This window comes from Prunus avium, chromosome 6 (genome assembly GCF_965620075.1).
Source record: "Prunus avium chromosome 6, drPruAviu1.hap1.1, whole genome shotgun sequence".
In the NCBI taxonomy this organism is placed as follows: domain Eukaryota; kingdom Viridiplantae; phylum Streptophyta; class Magnoliopsida; order Rosales; family Rosaceae; genus Prunus; species Prunus avium.
Window position 1 is genome coordinate 16,176,220 of NC_142289.1, and position 15,986 is coordinate 16,192,205.

Consider the following 15,986-nt stretch of genomic DNA (forward strand, 5'->3'; position numbering starts at 1 on the left):
TAAAAAGAATAGGGTAACCTTGGGCACATAACCAGGGAAGAACTTTCGTTCAGTCCCCGGCAACGGCGCCAAAATTTGTTGTTAATAATATGTTAACTCGCAATTGTACGGGGCAATTAGTAGTATAGCAAGACAAGTACGAGGTCGTACCCACGAAGACTGAGAAGTTCAAATTAGTTATGTACTTTAGATTACCGAATTCAAGAAGTTAGGAAGTTAAATCTAAAACAGAATTTAAAGCAAGAGTGAGTTTGAAAACAAATGCAGCAAGATTAAAATGAACTTTGAAGTGAGAATGCTTGTGATTATAGAAAGAAATGAACAAACTGAAATTGCAATGGAAAGCAAGTAAACAAAAGTAACAAAGGGTGGTTTTGAAGGTTAAAACACAGGTTTGGAGACTAGGGCATTCGATTCACCATAACAATTCAATTCTGGGTTATAAAGATTCAAGTAACAAGTCTAATTCATATTCAAAGATTGATTCTAGCTAAAGTATGATTAGGCCATGGTGTTTGGTCCTAACCTTGTGTTCCTAACTCCCTAATTTGATCATTTGTTGTCTAACCTAAAATTAAGCATTAGGAACCCATTAAGCATAGAAGAACATTTTAAACAACCAAGTATGTATCTAATCCCTGTTGTCGAATGTCCATACATACTCTTCCTATTCATAGTTCAATTCGAATTAAAGCATGGTGTATACTCTTAATTCAAACCAAGATAGTTAACAAACAAGTTCTAATGGTGATCAATCATTCAAACAAGCATGTTAACTTATAAGCATAATGAATAAGAACATGAATCATGAATCAAACTTGAAACTCCAAACTTATAAACCCAGAATATTCATGTTAGGTTACATCGAAGCCCTAGTTATGGATTTAGCTACTCATAATGGAAAAGAGACTTGAACAGAAATGAGAAAACATAATGAATGCAATAAGAGTAGAAAAACCCTTTTTCTGAAGTTCTTGTGGTGTCCAAGGCTTCTCCAAGTGCTTCTCCACTTCTAATGCTTCTCCAAGAGCTTCCCCACTTCTAGAAAGATATATGAAGGATATGGAGGTGATTTGGGATGAGTTTGAGTGAGTGGTGATGGCTAAGGAAGATGAAATTCGTAGGGAAATGGAAGAGAAGAAAGCTGGAGTTGTTTTGGTGATTGTTGGAGTGTTTTGTGGGGTTGTGAATCCCAGGATTTGTTGTGTCTTGAATGTGGAATGGATGTGGTATTTATAGGGAGAGGGGAGTGATAAATCTGAATTCAATATGGCTAATGCATACAACACTTGCATTATAAAAGATGAATTGGTTGATGCACTTCACTAATGCATACAACACTTGCATTATAAAATCTGAATTGGTTGATGCACTTCACCAATAAATCCCACCAGCAGCCCTAGCTCATCTTCATGTCACCATGACCAAGCTTCCAACCAGCTCAATAGCTCATGCCTAGCTCACCATGACCAAGCTGCCAACCAGAAACAATAGCTCATCCTGAGGTCAGCATGACCAGCAACTTCAAGGGCTTACGAATTGGGCTTCCCTTACGCAAATTAAGACTTTAAGCACTCAAACTTGAAGTTCAGAATGTCTTATTTCCAGCCATATATCATTTGGGCCAATCCAAGGTCGGAGGAGGAAGTTAAGGCCAAAACAAATTGCCAACTCATTTTGCGCGCTGATAAAATCTATCCTGAGCATGGCTCTGTGTTTGCTAGGTAACAGACTCCATATTTATCCAATGGGGCTGAATTTTGGATATTTAATAGTACACACCCATTGGAACAACTTTCATGAAGAATGCTGCCTCATCCGAGCTGTGTAGGTTGCTGAAACAAAGCTTGCAATATGACCTACGGAACTGGACTGGCAGGGGGCTGTAGCCAAAATGAGTTTGTCTTTTAAGCTCTTCATCCCTTTATCCAAATCAGGCTTTAACACACATGGATTACATCATTTCATATCCAAAGCCATCATTGTTACCTAAAGCTGAAAGATAAACACAAAAAGGATTAAAAGCACAAGTTTAACTAAAAAACATAACCAAATCATAAGCTAGAAGGGTACAAAATGATATACAATTATGAACCGATCAGATTTCACTCAAACTTAACCAAATGACTCCTCCCACCATATTACGATGTTGCCCAAGTTTTGGGCTCGATCCGAAATCAATAGGTTTAAGAAATTGGACAATTTATGTTCAAAGGCAGTTCGTTCCTAATCGGATTGGTTGGTGTATTCCATAGTTCCAGAGATCGGATTTCACTCAAAACTAACCAAATGACTCCTCCCACCATATTGTGATGTTGCCCAAGTTTTGGGATCGATCCGAAATCAATAGGTGTAAGAAATTGGACAATTCAAGTTCAAAGGCAGTTCGTTCCTAATTGGAGTGGTTGGTGTTTTGGGTAGTTCTAGAGATCGGATTTCACTCAAACTTATACAAATGACTCCTCCCACCATATTATGTTGTTGCCCAAGTTTTGGGCTCGATCCGAAATCAATAGGTGTAAGAAATTGGACAATTCAAGCTGAAAGGCGGTTCGATCCTAATTGGAGTGGTTGATGTCTTGGGTAGTTCTAGTGATCGGATTTCACTCAAACTTAACCAAATGACTCCTCCAACCGTATTATGATGTTGCCCAAGTTGTGGGATCTATCCGAAGTCAATAGGTGTAAGAAATTGGACAATTTATGTTCAAAAGCAGTTCGTTCCTAATCGGAGTGGTTGGTGTATTCCCCAGTTCTAGAGATCGGATTTCAATCAAAACTAACCAAATGATTCCTCCCACCATATTATGATGTTGCCCAAGTTTTGGGCTCGATCCGAAATCAATAGGTGTAAGAAATTGTTCAATTCAAGTTCAAAAGCAGTTCGTTCCTAATTGGAGTGGTTGGTTTTTGGGTAGTTCTAGAGGTCGGATTTCACTCAAACTTAACCAAATGACTCCTCCCACCATATTATGATGTTGCCCAAGTTTTGGGCTCGATCCGAAATCAATAGGTTTAACAAATTGGACAATTTATGTTCAAACGCAGTTCGTTCCTAATCGGAGTGGTTGTTGTATTCCATAGTTCTAGAGATCGGATTTCACTCAAAACTAACCAAATGACTCCTCCCACCATATTATAAAGTCGCCAAAGTTTTCGGCTCGATCCGAAATCAATAGGTGTAAGAAATTGGACAATTCAAGTTCAAAGGCAGTTCGTTCCTAGTTGGAGTGGTTGGGCTTTTGGGTAGTTCTAGAGATCGAATTTCACTCAAACTTAACCAAATGACTCCTCCCACCATATTATGATGTCACCCAAGTTTTGGGCTGGATTCGAAATCAATAGGTGTAAGAAATTGGACAATTCAAGTTCGAAGGTAGTTCGTTCCTAGTCGGAGTGGTTGGTCTATTCCGTAGTTCTAGAGATCGGATTTCACTCAAAACTAACCAAATGACTCCTCCTACCATATTATGATGTTGCCCATGTTCTGGGCTCGATCCGATATCAATAGGTTTAAGAAATTGGACAATTCAAGTTCTAAGGCAGTTCATTCATAATTGGAGTGGTTGGTGTTTTGGGTAGTTCTAGATATCGGATTTCACTCAAACTTAACCAAATGACTCCTCCCACCATATTATGATGTTGCCCAAGTTTTGGGCTCGATCCGAAATCAATAGGTGTAAGAAATTGGACAATTTATGTTCAAAGGCAGTTCGTTCCTAATCGGAGTGGTTGGTGTATTCCATAGTTCTAGAGGTCGGATTTCACTCAAAACTAACCAAATGACTCCTCCCACCATATTATGGTGTTGCCCAAGTTTTGGGCTCGATCCGAAATCTATAGGTGTAAGAAATTGGACAATTTAAGTTCAAAGGCAGTTCATTCATAATTGGAGTGGTTGGTGTTTTGGGCAGTTCTACAGATCGGATTTCACTCAAACTTAACCAAAAGACTCCTTCCACCATATTATGATGTTGCCCAAGTTTTGGGCTCGATCCGAAATCAATAGGTGTAAGAAATTGGACAATTTATGTTCAAAGGCAGTTCGTTCCTAATCGGAGTGGTCGGTGTATTCCATAGTTCTAGAGATCGGATTTCACTCAAAACTACCCAAATGACTCCTCCCACCATATTATGATGTTACCCAAGTTTTGGGCTCGATCCGAAATCAATTGGTTTAAGAAATTGGACAATTTATGTTCAAAGGCAGTTCGTTTCTAATCGGAGTGGTTGGTGTATTCCATAGTTCTAGAGATTGGAATTCACTCAAAACTAACCAAATGACTCCTTCCACTAAGGCAGTTCGTTCCAAATTGGAGTGTTTGGTGTTTTGGGTAGTTCTAGAGATTGAATTTCACTCAAACTTAACGAAATGACCCCTCCCACCATATTATGATGTTGCCCGAGTTTTGGGGTCGATCCGAAATCAATAGGTGTAAGAAATTGGACAATTTATGTTCAAAGGCAGTTCGTTCCTAATCGGAGTGGTTGGTGTATTCCATAGTTCTAGAGATCGGATTTAACTGAAAACTAACCAAATGAATCCTCCCACCGTATTATGATATTGCCCAAGTTTTGGGCTCGATCCGAAATCAATAGGCGTAAGAAATTGGACAATTTATGTTCAAAGGCAGTTCGTTCCAAATCGGAGTGGTTGGTGTATTCCATAGTTCTAGAGGTCGGATTTCACTCAAAACTAACCAAATGACTCCTCCCACCATATTAGGATGTTGCCCAAGTTTTGGGCTCGATCCGAAATCAATTGGTGTAAGAAATTGGACAATTCAAGTTCAAACGCAGTTCATTCCTAATTGAGAGATCGGATTTCACTCAAACTTAACCAAATGACTCCTCCCACCATTATTATGATGTTGCCCAAGTTTTGGGCTCGATCCGAAATCAATAGGTGTAAGAAATTGGACAATTCAAGTTCAAAGGCGGTTCGATCCTAATTGGAGTGGTTGATGTCTTGGGTAGTTCTAGTGATCGGATTTCACTCAAACTTAACCAAATGACTCCTCCAACCGTATTATGATGTTGCCCAAGTTGTGGGATCTATCCGAAGTCAATAGGTGTAAGAAATTGGACAATTTATGTTCAAAGGCAGTTCGTTCCTAATCAGAGTGGTTCGTGTATTCCATAGTTCTAGAGATTGGAATTCACTCAAAACTAACCAAATGAATCCTTCCACCATATTATGATGTTGCCCAAGTTTTGGGCTCGATCCGAAATCTATAAGTGTAAGGAATTGGACAATTCAAGTTCAAAGGCTGTTCGTTCCTAATTGGAGTGGTTGGTGGTTTGGGTAGTTCTAGTGATCGGATTTCACTCAAACTTAACCAAATGACTCCTCCCACCATATTATGATGTTGCCCAAGTTTTGGGCTCGATCTGAAATCAATAGGTGTAAGAAATTGGACAATTCAAGTTCAAAGGCAGTTCGTTCCGAATTGATAGGATTTCACTCAAACTTAACCAAATCACTCCTCCCACCATATTACGATTTGGCCCAAGTTTTGGGCTCGATACGAAATCAATAGGTGTAAGAAATTGGACAATTTATGTTCAAAGGAAGTCCGTTCCTAATCGGAGTGGTTGGTGTATTCCATAGTTCTAGAGATCAGATTTCACTCAAAACTAACCAAATGACTCCTCCCACCATATTATGATGTTGCCCAAGTTTTGGGCTCGATCCGAAATCTATAAGTGTAAGAAATTGGACAATTCAAGTTCAAAGGCAGTTCGTTCCTAATTGGGTTGGTTGGTGTTTTGGGTAGTTCTAGAGATCGGATTTCACTCAAACTTAACCAAATGACTCCTCCCACCATATTACGATTTTGCCCAAGTTTTGGGCTCGATCGGAAATCAATAGGTGTAAGAAATTGGACAATTCAAGTTCAAAGGCAGTTCGTTCCTAATTGGAGGAGTTGGTGTTTTGCGAAGTTCTAGAGATCGGATTTCACTCAAACTTAACCAAATGACTCCTCCCACCATATTACGATGTTCCCCAAGTTTTGGGCTCGATCTGAAATCAATAGGTGTAAGAAATTGGACAATTTATGTTCAAAGGCAGTTTGTTCCTAATCGGAGTGGTTGGTGTATAACATAGTTCTAGAGATCGGATTTCAAGCAAAACTGTCCAAATGACTCCTCCCACCACATTATGATGTTGCCCAAGTTTTCGGCTCGATCCGAAATCAATAGGTGTAAGAAATTGGACAATTCAAGTTCAAAGGCAGTTCGTTCCTAATTGGAGTGGTTGGTGTTTTGGGTAGTTCTAGAGATCGGATTTCACTCAAACTTAACCAAATGACTCCTCCCACCATATTATGATGTTGCCCATGTTTTGGGCTCGATCCGAAATCAATTGGTGTAAGACATTGGACAATTCAAGTTCATAGGCAGTTCGTTCCTAATTGGGGTGGTTGGTGTTTTGGGTAGTTCTAGAGATCGGATTTCACTCAAACTTAACCAAATGACTCCTCCCACCATATTATGATGTTGCCCAAGTTTTGGGCTCGATCCGAAATCAATAGGTTTAAGAAATTGGACAATTCAAGTTCAAAGGCAGTTCGTTCCTAATTGGGGTGGTTGGTGTTTTGGGTAGTTCTAGAGATCGGATTTCACTGAAACTTAACCAAATGACTCCTCCCACCATATTATGTTGTGGCCCAACTTTTGGGCTCGATCCGGAATCAATAGGTGTAAGAAATTGGACAATTCAAATTCAAAGGCAGTTCGTTCCTAATTGGAGTGGTTGGTGTTTTGGGTAGTTCTAGATATCAGATTTCACTCAAACTCAACCAAATGACTCCTCCCACCATATTATGATGTTGCCCATGTTGGGGGATCGATCCGAAGTCAATAGGTGTAAGAAATTGGACAATTTATGTTCAAAGGCAGTTCGTTCCTAATCGGAGTGGTTGGTGTATTCCATAGTTCTAGAGATTGGAATTCACTCAAAACTAACCAAATGAATCCTTCCACCATATTATGATGTTGCTCAAGTTTTGGGCTCGATCCGAAATCTATAAGTATAAGGAATTGGACAATTCAAGTTCAAAGGCTGTTCGTTCCTAATTGGAGTGGTTGGTGTTTTGGGTAGTTCTAGTGATCGGATTTCACTCAAACTTAACCAAATGACTCCTCCCACCATATTATGATGTTGCCCAAGTTTTGGGCTCGATCTGAAATCAATAGGTGTAAGAAATTGGACAATTCAAGTTGAAAGGAAGTTCGTTCCTAATTGATAGGATTTCACTCAAACTTAACCAAATGACTCCTCCCACCATATTACGATTTGGCCCAAGTTTTGGGCTCGATACGAAATCAATAGGTGTAAGAAATTGGACAATTTATGTTCAAAGGAAGTCCGTTCCTAATCGGAGTGGTTGGTGTATTCCATAGTTCTAGAGATCGGATTTCACTCAAAACTAACCAAATGACTCCTCCCTCCATATTATGATGTTGCCCAAGTTTTGGGCTCGATCCGAAATCTATAAGTGTAAGAAATTGGACAATTCAAGTTCAAAGGCAGTTCGTTCCTAATTGGGTTGGTTGGTGTTTTGGGTAGTTCTAGAGATCGGATTTCACTCAAACTTAACCAAATGACTCCTCCCACCATATTACGATTTTGCCCAAGTTTTGGGCTCGATCGGAAATCAATAGGTGTAAGAAATTGGACAATTCAAGTTCAAAGGCAGTTCGTTCCTAATTGGGGTGGTTGGTGTTTTGGGTAGCTCTAGAGATCGGATTTCACTCAAACTTAACCAAATGTCTCCTCCAACCATATTATGTTGTGGCCCAACTTTTGGGCTCGATCCGAAATCAATAGGTGTAAGAAATTGGACAATTCAAGTTCAAAGGCAGTTCGTTCCTAATTGGAGTGGTTGGTGTTTTGGGTAGTTCTAGAGATCGGATTTCACTCAAACATAACCAAATGACTCCTCCCACCATATTACGATGTTGCCCATGTTTTGGGCTCGATCCGAAATCAATTGGTGTAAGACATTGGACAATTCAAGTTCATAGGCAGTTCGTTCCTAATTGGGGTGGTTGGTGTTTTGGGTAGTTCTAGAGATCGGATTTCACTCAAACTTAACCAAATGACTCCTCCCACCATATTATGATGTTGCCCAAGTTTTGGGCTCGATCCGAAATCAATAGGTTTAAGAAATTGGACAATTCAGGTTCAAAGGCAGTTCGTTCCTAATTGGGGTGGTTGGTGTTTTGGGTAGTTCTAGGGATCGGATTTCACTGAAACTTAACCAAATGACACCTCCCACCATATTATGTTGTGGCCCAACTTTTGGGCTCGATCCGGAATCAATAGGTGTAAGAAATTGGACAATTCAAATTCAAAGGCAGTTCGTTCCTAATTGGAGTGGTTGGTGTTTTGGGTAGTTCTAGATATCAGATTTCACTCAAACTTAACCAAATGACTCCTCCCACCATATTATGATGTTGCCCATGTTTTGGGCTCGATCCGAAATCAATAGGTGTAAGAAATTGGACAATTCAAGTTCAAAGGCAGTTCGTTCCTAATTGGGGTGGTTGGTGTTTTGGGTAGTTCTAGAGATCGGATTTCACTCAAACTTAACCAAATGACTCCTCCAACCATATTATGTTGTGGCCCAACTTTTGGGCTTGATCCGAAATCAATAGGTGTAAGAAATTGGACAATTCAACTTCAAAGGCAGTTCGTTCCTAATCGGAGTGGTTGGTGTATTCCATAGTTCTAGAGACTGGATTTCACTCAAAACTAACCAAATGACTCCTCCCACCATATTACGATGTTGCCCTAGTTTTGGGCTCGATCCGAAATCAATAGGTGTAAGAAATTGGACAATTCAGGTTCAAAGGGCGTTCGTTCCTAATTGGAGTGGTTGGTGGTTTGGGTAGTTCTAGAGATCGGATTTCACTCAAACTTAACCAAATGATTCCTCCCACCCCCTTATGATGTTGCCCAAGTTTTGGGCTCGATCCGAAATCAATAGGTGTAAGAAATTGGACAATTTATGTTCGAAGGAAGTTCGTTCCTAATCGGAGTGGATGGTATATTCCATAGTTCTCGAGAACGGATTTCACTCAAAACTAACCAAATGACTCCTCCCACCATATTTTGATGTTTCCCAAGTTTTGGGCTCGATCCGAAATCAATAGGTGGAAGAAATTGGAAAATTTATGTTCAAAGCCAGTTCGTTCCTAATCGGAGTGGTTGGTGTATTCCATAGTTCTAGAGATCGGATTTCACTCAAAACTAACCAAATGACTCCTCCCACCATATTATGATATTGCCCAAGTGTTGGGCTCGATCCCAAATCAATAGGTGTAAGAAATTGGACAATTCAAGTTCAAAGGCAGTTCGTTCCTAATTGGGGTGGTTGGTGTTTTGCGTAGTTCTAGAGATTGGATTTCACTCAAACTTAACAAAATGACTCCTCCCACCACATTATGATGTTGCCCAAGTTTTGGGCTCGATCCGAAATCAATAGGTGTAAGAAATTGGACAATTCAAGTTCAAAGGCAGTTCGTTCCTAATTGGAGTGGTTGGTGTTTTGCGTAGTTCTAGAGATTGGATTTCACTCAAACTTAACAAAATTACTCCTCCCACCACATTATGCTGTTGTCCCAGTTTTGGGCTGAATCCGAAATCAATAGGGGAAGAAATTGGACAATTCAAGTTCAAAGGCAGTTCGTTCCTAATTGGAGTGGTTGGTGTTTTGGGTAGTTCTACATATCGGATTTCACTCAAACTTAACCAAATGGCTCCTCCCACCATATTACGATGTTGCCCCAGTTTTGGGCTCCATCCGAAATCAATAGGGGTAAGAAATTGGACAATTCAAGTTCAAAGGCAGTTCGTTCCAAATTGGAGTGGTTGGTGTTTTGGGGAGTTCTAGAGATCGGATTTCACCCAAACTTAACCAAATGACTCCTCCCACCATATTATGTTGTTGCCCAAGTTTTCGGCTCAATCTGAAAACAATAGGTGTAAGAAATTGGACAATTCAAGTTCAAAGGCACTTCGTTCCTAATTGGAGTGGTTGGTGTTTTGGGTAGTTCTAGAGATCAGATTTCACACAAATTTAACCAAATGACTGCTGCCACCATATTATGATGTAGCCCAAGTTTTGGGCTCGAACCAAAATCAATAGGTTTAAGAAATTGGACAATTTATGTTCAAAGGCAGTTCGTGCCTAATCGGAGTGGTTGGTGTATTCCACAGTTCTATAGATCAGATTTCATTTAAAACTATCCACATGACTCCTCCCACCATATTATGATGTTGCCCAAGTTTTGGGCTCGAGTCGAAATCAATAGGTGTAAGAAATTGGACAATTCAAGTTCAAAGGCAGTTCGTTCCTAATTGGAGTGGTTGGTGTTTTGGGGAGTTCTAGAGATCGGATTTCACCCAAACTTAACCAAATGACTCCTCCCACCATATTATGTTGTTGCCCAAGTTTTCGGCTCGATCTGAAAACAATAGGTGTAAGAAATTGGACAATTCCAGTTCAAAGGCAGTTCGTTCCTAATTGGAGTGGTTGGTGTTTTGGGTAGTTCTAGAGATTGGATTTCACTCAAACATAACAAAATGACTCCTCCCACCACATTATTATGTTTCCCAAGTTTTGGGCTCGATCCGAAATCAATAGGTGTAAGAAATTGGACAATTCAAGTTCGAAGGCAGTTCATTCCTAATTGGAGTGGTTGGTGTTTTGCGTAGTTCTAGAGATTGGATTTCACTCAAACTTAACAAAATGACTCCTCCCACCACATTATGCTGTTGTCCCAGTTTTGGGCTGAATCCGAAATCAATAGGGGAAGAAATTGGACAATTCAAGTTCAAAGGCAGTTCGTTCCTAATTGGAGTGGTTGTTGTTTTGGGTAGTTCTAGATATCGGATTTCACTCAAACTTAACCAAATGCCTCCTCCCACCATATTACGATGTTGCCCCAGTTTTGGGCTCCATCCGAAATCAATAGGGGTAAGAAATTGGACAATTCAAGTTCAAAGGCAGTTCGTTCCAAATTGGAGTGGTTGGTGTTTTGGGGAGTTCTAGAGATCGGATTTCACCCAAACTTAACCAAATGACTCCTCCCCCCATATTATGTTGTTGCCCAAGTTTTCGGCTCGATCTGAAATCTATAAGTGTAAGAAACTGGACAATTAAATTTGAAAGGCAGTTCGTTCCTAATTGGAGTGGTTGGTGTTTTGGGTAGTTCTAGAGATTGGATTTCACTCAAACATAACCAAATGACTCCTCCCACCATATTATGATGTTGCCCAAGTTTTGGGCTTGATCCGAAATCAATAGGTGCAAGAAATTGGACAATTCAAGTTCAAAGGCAGTTCGTTCCTAATTGGAGTGGTTGGTGTTTTGGGTAGTTCTAGAGATCAGATTTCACTCAAACTTAACCAAATGGCTCCTCCCACCATATTATGATGTTGCCCAAGTTTTGGGCTTGATCTGAAATCAGTAGGTGTAAGAAATTGGACAATTTGTGTCCAAAGGCAGTTCGTTCCTAATCGGAGTGGTTGGTGTATTCCACAGTTCCAGGGATCGGATTGCACTCAAAAGTAACCAAATGAATCCTCCCACCACATTATGATGTTGCCCAACTTTTTGGCTCGATCCGAAATCAATAGGTGTAAGAAATTGGACAATTCAAGTTCAAAGGCAGTTCGTTCCTAATTGGAGTGGTTGGTGTTTTGGGTAGTTCTAGATATCGGATTTCACTCAAACTTAACCAAATGGCTCCTCCCACCATATTACGATGTTGCCCCAGTTTTGGGCTCCATCCGAAATCAATAGGGGTAAGAAATTGGAGTGGTTGGTGTTTTGGGTAATTCTAGAGATCGGATTTCACTCAAACTTAAACAAATGACTCCTCCCAACATATTATGATGTTGCCCAAGTTTTGGGCTCGATCCGAAATCAATCGGTGTAAGAAATTGGACAATTCAAGTTCAAAGGCAGTTCGTTTCTAATTGGAGTGGTTGGTGTTTTGGGTAGTTCTAGAGATCGGATTTCAGTCAAACTTAACCAAATGACTCCTGCCACCATATTATGATGTTGCCCATGTTTTGGGCTCGATCCAAAATCAATAGGTTTAAGAAATTGGACAATTTATGTTTAAAGGCAGTTCGTTCACAATCGGAGTGGTTGCTGTATTCCATAGTTCTACAGATCGGATTTCGGTCAAAACTATCCAAATGACTCCTCCCACCATATTATGATGTTGCCCAAGTTTAGGGCTCGAGTCGAAATCAATAGGTGTAAGAAATTGGACAATTCAAGTTCAAAGGCAGTTAGTTCCCAATTGGAGTGGTTGGTGTTTTGGGTAGTTCTAGAGATTGGATTTCCCTCAAACATAACCAAATGACTCCTCCCACCATATTATGATGTTGCCCAAGTTTTGGGCTTGATCCGAAATCAGTAGGTGTAAGAAATTGGACATTTTATGTTCAAAGGCAGTTCGTTCCTAATCGGAGTGGTTTGTGTATTCCATTGTTCTAGAGATCGGATTTCACTCAAAACTAACCAAATGACTCCTCCAACCATATTATGATGTTGCCCAAGTTTTGGGCTCGATCTGAAATCAATAGGTGTAAGAAATTGGACAATTCAAGTTCAAAGGAAGTTCGTTCCTAATTGGAGTGGTTGTTGTTTTGGGTAGTTCTAGAGATCGGATTTCACTCAAACTTAACCAAATGACTCCTCCCACCGTATTGTGATGTGGCCCAAGTTTTGGGCTCGATCCGAAATCAATAGGTGTAAGAAATTGGACAATTCAAGTTCAAAGGCAGTTCGTTTCTAATTGGAGTGGTTGGTGTTTTGGGTAGTTCTAGAGATCGGATTTCAGTCAAACTTAACCAAATGACTCCTGCCACCATATTATGATGTGGCCCAAGTTTTGGGCTTGATCCGAAATCAATAGGTGTAAGAAACATGACAATTTATGTTCAAAGGCAGTTCGTTCCTAATCGGAGTGGTTGGTGTATTCCATAGTTCTGGAGATCGGATTTCCCCCAAAACTAACCAAATGACTCCTCCCACCATATTATGATGTTGCCCAAGTTTTGGGCTCGATCCGAAATCAATAGGTGTAAGAAATTGGACAATTCAAGTTCAAAGGTAGTTCGTTCCTAGTTGGAGTGGTTGGTTTGTGGGTAGTTCTAGAGATCGGATTTCACTCAAACTTAACCAAATGACTCCTCCCACCATATTATGATGTTGCCCAAGTTTTGGGCTCGATCCGAAATCAATTGGTGTAGGAAATTGGACAATTCATGTTTAAAGGCAGTTCGCTCCTAATTGGGTGGGTTGGTGTATTGGGTAGTTCTAGAGATCGGATTTCACTCAAACTTAACCAAATGACTCCTCCCACCGTATTATGATGTTGCCCATCTTTTGGGCTCGATCCGGAATCAATAGCGGTAAGAAATTGGACAATTTATGTTCAAGTGCAGTTCGTTCCTGATCGGAGTGGTTGGGGTATTCCGTAGTTCTTGGGATTGGAATTCACTCAGAACAAACCAAATGACTCCTCCCACCATAGTATGATGTTGACCAAGTTTTGGGCTCGATCCGAAATCAATAGGTGCAAGAAATTGGACAATTCAAGTTCAAAGGCATTTCGTTCCTAATTGGAGTGGTTGGTGTTTTGAGTAGTTCTAGAGATCAGATTTCACTCAAACTTAACCAAATGACTCCTCCCACCATATTATGTTGTTGTCCAAGTTTTGGGCTCGATCCGAAATCAATAGGTGTAAGAAATTGTACAATTCAAGTTCAAAGGAAGTTCGTTCCTAATTGGGGTGGTTGGTGTATATGGTAGTTCTAGAGATCGGATTTCACTCAAACTTAACCAAATAACTCCTCCCACCACATTATGATGTTGCCCAAGTTTTGGGCTCGATCCGAAATCATTAGGTGTAAGAAATTGGACAGTTTATGTTCAAAGGCAGTTCGTTCCTAATCGGTGTGGTTTGTGTATTCCATAGTTCTAGAGATCGGATTTCACTCAAACTTAACCAAATGACTCCTCCCACCACATTATGATGTTGCCCATGTTTTGGGCTCGATCCGAAATCAATAGGTGTAAGAAATTGGACAATTCAAGTTCAAAGGAAGTTCGTTCCGAATTGGAGTGGTTGGTGTTTTGGGTAGTTCTAGGGATTGGATTTCACTCAAACTTAACCAAATGACTCCTCCCACAATATTATGATGTTGCCCAAGTTTTGGGCTCAATCCGAAATCAATAGGGGTAAGAAATTGGACAATTCAAGTTCAAAGACAGTTCGTACCTAATTGGAGTGGTTGGTGTTTTGGGTAGTTCTAGAGATCGGATTTCACTCAAACTTAACCAAATGACTCCTCCCACCATATTATGATGTTTCCCAAGTTTTGGGCACGATCCGAAATCAATAGGTGTACGAAATTGGACAATTCAAGTTAAAAGGCAGTTCGTTCCTAATTGGAGTGGTTGGTGTTTTGGGTAGTTCTATAGATCGGATTTCACTCAAACTTAACCAAATGACTCCTCCCACCATATTATGATGTTGCCCAAGTTTTGGGCTCCATCCGAAATCAATAGGTGTAAGAAATTGGACAATTCAAGTTCAAAGGCAGTTCGTTCCTAATTGGAGTGGTTGGTGTTTTGGGTAGTTCTAGGGATTGGATTTCACTCAAAATTAACCAAATGACTCCTCCCACCATATTATGATGTTGCCCAAGTTTTGGGCTCGATCCGAAATCAATAGGTGTAAGAAATTGGACAATTCAAGTTCAAAGGCAGTTCGTTCCTAATTGGAGTGGTTGGTGTTTTGGGTAGTTCTAGAGATCGGATTTCACTCAAACTTAACCAAATGACTCCTCCCACCATATTATGATGTTGCCCATGTTTTGGGCACGATCCGAAGTCAATAGGTGTATCAAATTGGACAATTCAAGTTCAAAGGAAGTTCGTTCCTAATTGGAGTGATAGGTGTTTTGGGTAGTTCTAGAGATTGGATTTCACTCAAACAAAACCAAATGACTCCTCCCACCATATTATGATGTTGCCCAAGTGTTGGGCTCGATCCGAAATCAATAGGTGTAAGAAATTGGACAATTTATGTTCAAAGGCAGTTCTTTCCTAATCGGAGTGGTTGGTGTATTCCATAGTTCTAGAGATCGGATTTCACTCAAAACTAACAAAATACCTCCTCCCACCATATTATGATGTTGCCCAGGTTTTGGGCTCGATCCGAAATCAATAGGTGTAAGAAATTGGACAATTCAAGTTCAAAGGCAGTTCGTTCCTGATTGGAGTGGTTGGTGTTTTGGGTAGTTCTAGAGATCGGATTTCACTCAAACTAAACCACATGACTCCTCCCACCATATTATGATGTTTCCCAAGTTTTGGGCTCGATCCGAATTCAGTTGGTGTAAGAAATTGGACAATTCAACTTCGAAGGCAGTTCGTTCCTAATTGGAGTGGTTGGTGTTTTGGGTAGTTCTATAGATCGGATTTCACTCAAACTTTACCAAACTACTCCTCCCACCATATTATGATGCTGCCCAAGTTTTGAGCTCGATCCGAAATCAACAGGATAAAGACATTGGACAATTTATGTTGAAAGGCAGCTCGTTCCTAATCGTATTGGTTGGTGTATTCCATAGTTCTAGAGATCGGATTCCATTCAAAACCAACCAAATGACTCCTCCCACCATATTATGATGTTGCCCAAGTTTTGGGCTCGATCCGAAATTAATAGGTGTAACAAATTGGACAATTTATGTTTGAAGGCAGTTTGTTCCTAATCGGAGTGGTTGGTGTTTTCCATAGTTCTAGAGATCGGATTTCATTCAAACTTAATCAAATGAATCCTCCCACCACATTATGATGTTGCCCAAATTTTGGCCTCGATCCGAAATCAATAGGTGTAAGAAATTGGACAACTCAAGTTCAAAGGCAGTTCGTTCCAAATTACAGTGGTT